This window comes from Acartia tonsa, chromosome 6 (assembly GCF_053477335.1).
Source record: "Acartia tonsa isolate MP-2025a chromosome 6, ASM5347733v1, whole genome shotgun sequence".
NCBI classification, from domain to species: Eukaryota; Metazoa; Arthropoda; class Copepoda; order Calanoida; family Acartiidae; genus Acartia; species Acartia tonsa.
In genome coordinates, this window is record NC_137265.1 from 45107160 (window position 1) to 45112380 (window position 5221).

Sequence of the window (5221 nt, forward strand, 5' to 3'; positions counted from 1 at the left end):
TAATAGTGTCTGACTGATTATGACGTAAGAAAAAAAATTAGCCAATGAGAGGTCATTATTGACCAATGGTAAAATTTAAAGTGACCTCTCATTGGCTAATTTTTTTTCTTACGTCATAATCAGTCAGACACTATTACTAGGTGCAAAAAAACAAATACACAAAAAATATACTGTAAAATATCAAGCCCTAAGTTAGACTATGATCTAAAAGTATGCAGAATTATAGAGTAAATTAGTTTGTTGATAGCTCGTTGACAGGCAAATTAACGGCCCGATTTTGTACATTTTTATACATATGGGTGTTACTTGCTTGAGTTTATCATATACTTTCAGAAATAGTTATTTACTAAAATGTACAAAACAATAATAAAAGTTTCAGAAGCATTATTTCGGTGGTAATTTTCTCTGAAATTTTAAAACTTGCATACGTTTTCAGAGTAATAGGTGTCTGTCACCCTTGTTTTTAAAGTATGCGAAAAAATACAGTACATATTGGTATTGATTGATTGAAAGGACAATAAAAATATACCCACTTTCTTTGAAGGGTTACACAGGAATTTTAAAAGTGTCTACAATCCCCATGGAGGGCGGGGACATTGGACTGGTCCCCAAAGTTTTAAACACATGTTCTCTCAGCAATAAAAACCTTATTGGGTGGTTCAAACTACTAGCAGTGTCTTCATCTAAAGAAGGGGGTATTTTGTTTCTCATCATCAGAGGTGTATAAAAATTCTCAATACTCTTTTCCTTTAAAATCCCTGACAATCATACACTCCCATGAAAATGAAATAGCAACTTTAAAACAGGAAAACACACTGCGTTTAAACTTGATAGAGGCTTAATATTATTTGATTGAAATTACTTAATTTAAAGTTAGTGTTCTAATTATCATTCAGGAAATGAGGGAATATTGATTTAACTAAAAATTGTAATGTTACCCAAAGTTATATAAAAACGTTCTATAATTTGATGGGTTAAGAACAGCGTGTTAGGGGAGGGGGAGAATACCAGAAAAATAATCTCCCCCTTAAAACAAACAGCTAATAATTGTAACAAATTCCGTTGCACGCTCTTAATTATCATGTTATTAATTTTAATTTTATTTCAAGAGAGGTGTATAAAAAAACTATCTAGAAGAGCTTTACCCTTACAGATCGGGCCCCAATTCCCACCTTAATAGATCGGGGGGGGGGGTCATATTGACCCCCCCCTCTATCTCAGCTTCTGTTACAGATAAAGACGTAAAATTTTTTTCTGGTGGTTCATGTGTATTTTTAGAGAAAATTACTTTTTCTAGTCATAGCGGCCAGGCCGCTCCTTAGCCGCTTTTTAGCAGCCAGCCGCTAAATTTTAAAACAGCTGTAGAGCGGCCAATTTTGCAGCTAGGATGACCAAATTTTAGGACGAACTTTTATTTTTCATAACAAAAAAATTACTTTTTCTGATTATCGCCGAAAAACGGCAAATAACGGAAACCGCCATTTTCGGCGGTTACGGCGGTAAAACGGCGGTTGGCGGCGCCAATTAATGTTTTTATCTATTTATTGTTGCTCAAGAATTTACCAAAAAAAATTTCAGGTCTCTAGCTGTAATAGAAGCCATGATATTCAGGATATATGTCTGTAGTAAAAGCCGGACAAAAATCGGTCATAAAGTCGGTCAGGGTGCGGTCAAACGGTCATAACACCACTTTTCTCATAAGGTCATTGATATCTTAGTATTCACCAAAAAAATTATAGGTTTCTACCTTATACACAACACTATTTAGATTTTTTTTTTAATTTTGGTGCTACCCAACCGACTTTGACCGGACACCACGACCGACACAGACCAGATATCCTAATAAAATCAACTCTTGCCGACGCATAATTACTAAACTTAAAAAGTCATGAAGTCACAGCTCTCCATCTTACCTACAAAAAAAATGACATTGAAAAAACTAGAGGGGGGGGGTCAATATGACCCCCCCCCCGATCTGTAAGGGTTTAGATTATTGGAATACCAAATATATGATTCATCAATATAAATTTTTAAACGCTCTCCTGCATTTGTAGTCGTTGTTTGTACTTTATCACTCGAGTAATTAAGTTAGCTTTACTTAGAATATGTTAGAATATTTTTCTAAATTTAAGCTTTTAGAAGGTTTAAGGCTATTTTTCTCTCCTGACTTACTCCAACGCCCCTTAATAATAGAACAAGCAGTCATAATATTTGTTAAGATTTTTGTAAATATCCTCTGACCAATGACTATATCTATACTCTTTAAATCAATCTGTCAGTCAATCTTTCTATAACTGATATTTTTACTGTTGTATTTACTTAGCTGCAATACGCGATAAGCCAATCAGTTTAATGAAATTTCTACATGAAATTTTATATCCTTTTGGGTACTATTTATTTTTCTTGTAATGATTACGCATTCTTTATATTTATATTTTTTTGCTAATTTCAATAGTATCCAAATTTGTATTTTTTTCTTTTTATTCTTTAATTTATACCCATTTATTTAAAACAAAACAATTTAAATAAAATGTTAAATAATTATGAATACTTAAACGAAAAAAAAGAAAATTCTTTTTAGAATTCTATTTCCTGAAAAAAAGTAAAATGTTTAAGAGAAATTTAAAATTTTCTCAGGGAGTGACACACCCTGCCTAAACCAAATAAAGGATAAACAAAAATTACCATGAAAACGGACAATGCAGCGATCAAATAGGACCTAGAGAAAAGTAGAATCCATTGAGAATGAAATCCTAGCTGTTCCTTCTTGTCAGATATTTCAATTTTAAGATTTAAGGTGAAAATCACTAAATTTGCCAAATATACAAGGCAAATCTACTTTTAATACAAGAAGATTAGATACTCCTTTTTGTAAATCAGGCTTCTGGGGACACTTTTTAAATCAAATATAATCTTAGTCATGTAAAATCAATAAAGCAGTTGTTATTTGACTTGAATCTGGTTAACATATTTTTGTGTTTTTTCTTGTTTTCTAAATCATCTCAATTATTAGGGCATAGAATTCTTTACACAATGTGTATACACTTAGAATAATGTCTAGAGAAACCCTCTGTAAATCAGCCAATAGGATAATACTGGAAGAACAATCTGTCTATATTATTGGAAGAGATGTGTACATATTTTGGCTCAAAAGGGCACAATATTTTTATTTTGTTTGCATAATGAATCAACTATAATTTATTAATATATGCATTTCTTAGGATAAATCTTAGCTTGGGTACATCATATCCTGTAAAAATGTATTCTCTTATATAATGTAAAACATATGATAAAACATAAAGTAAGTCACCTATGAATAGTTGTTTTTCTTAGAATAAAGTTAGCTTACTATAAATCATTTTGTGGAAATATTTTGTTGCTGTATTATTTGTACATAACAAATATATGCTAGAATTTTTTTTTTAAAGTTTGACTGATTATGGGTCCAGTTTGACCATCTAGATATACTATATCTATTGGTGTAAGATACGATTATACATGTTTTTTTGGTTCCTTGACAGTATGGTTATCTAGGCTTTATATTTTTAATATTGTGTTTTGAAGTATTTCTATAATGTATAACTGCTAAGTAATAATTTAATCTCTTTCTTTTAGAATATTTTCTAAATTAAATTTGTTTAAGAAGACTAATTATGATTATGCCAAATGTAAATTAAAGTATGTCTACTACTCTGTTGCTGTAAGGTTTCCTTTCAGTTATTGTTTCTTCTTTTATGTTCTCTTCTGCTTTAAGATGTTGTATAGCTTTATTCTTAATAAAAACTTGCTGCCTTGGTGGAATCTAAGGTTTGTGCTGAGTGGGAATATGATCATTACTATAGATGGAGGATAGGGATTCTTCTTACTTTAGTTCTTAAGAAATCCAAAAACCCATTTCCTTGTTCTAACTGTTTGGTACCAATCAGAGATTTTGAAGATTAACTCCTTATGGTTGATGAATATAAGCCAAGAAATTTTGGTCTCTTACATCAAGTTCACTGAAGATCTCAAGCTTGCTAAACATAGTGCCAAATCCTAAGCTTCCCTATAAGCAAGGATTAGGACAAGGAGTTTTTACCAAACAGTGTAGTATATCTAGATGGTCAAACTGAACCCATAATCTGATTTATAGAATGCTATGCTAACTCTATCCAAAGAAATACAACAATAATTCAATATTCACAATATTATATGCAAGAATACATTTTTACAGGCTATAATTTACCCAAGCTAAGCTTTATCCTAAGGAATGCACCTATTTATTGGTGACTCATTATGACAACAAAATGAAAACATTTTGCCTTTTTGAGCAAAATCTGTACACATCTTTCTCATAGTGCAATACGCTGTGGTTGGAAAATCCAAGTTCAAGTACCCTCATTGGTATTGTACTTGGATGACAAATGCTGTTGCAATTTGTCAGAATATATAACCTTACCTGAGATGCCCTTAGGTTGTAAGGAGGGGGATTTGTAGGAAGTTAGGATACTACCTATCAAGCAGCTGTAATTGTGCTTTCCCTTACCCAATCTCCTCATTCATATGAGAGTGCCATTAATTAGGGTGGCTTAATATGGAACACCTGCCAAAACTCTAGGCCAGGGTGATGTAATAATTGAGTAGCTTCCACAAGAATTGCGGGTCAGCTTGTAAAGTAACATAGAATACACTCAGCTGGGCGCGAAGCTTACCAATCTATAATTGGCCAAAGGATTCTCACCTCCAATCTCCTCGTGCATCTGAATCCTAACTTCAGAGAATCAAGGCTACATACATACATATACACATCTTTGCCAATAACATAGCCAGATTGTTCTTCCAGTGTTATCCTATTGGCTGATTTACAGAGAGTTTCTCTAGACATCTCTATTTTAAGTGTATACACATTGTGTAAAGAATTCCATGCCCTAATAATTGAGATGATTAAGAAAACAAGTAAAACACAAAAATATGTTAACCAGATTCAAGTCAAATAACAACTGCTTTATTGATTTTACATGACTAAGATTATATTTGATTAAAAAAGTGTCCCCAGAAGCCTGATTTACAGAAAAAAAGTATCTCATCTTCCTGCATTAAAAGTAGATTTGCCTTGTATATTTGGCAATTTTAGTGATTTTAACCTTAAATCTTAAAATTGAAATATCTGGCAAGAAGGAACAGCTAGGATTTCATTCGCAATGGATTCTACTTGTCTCTAGGTCCTATATGAACGCTGCAT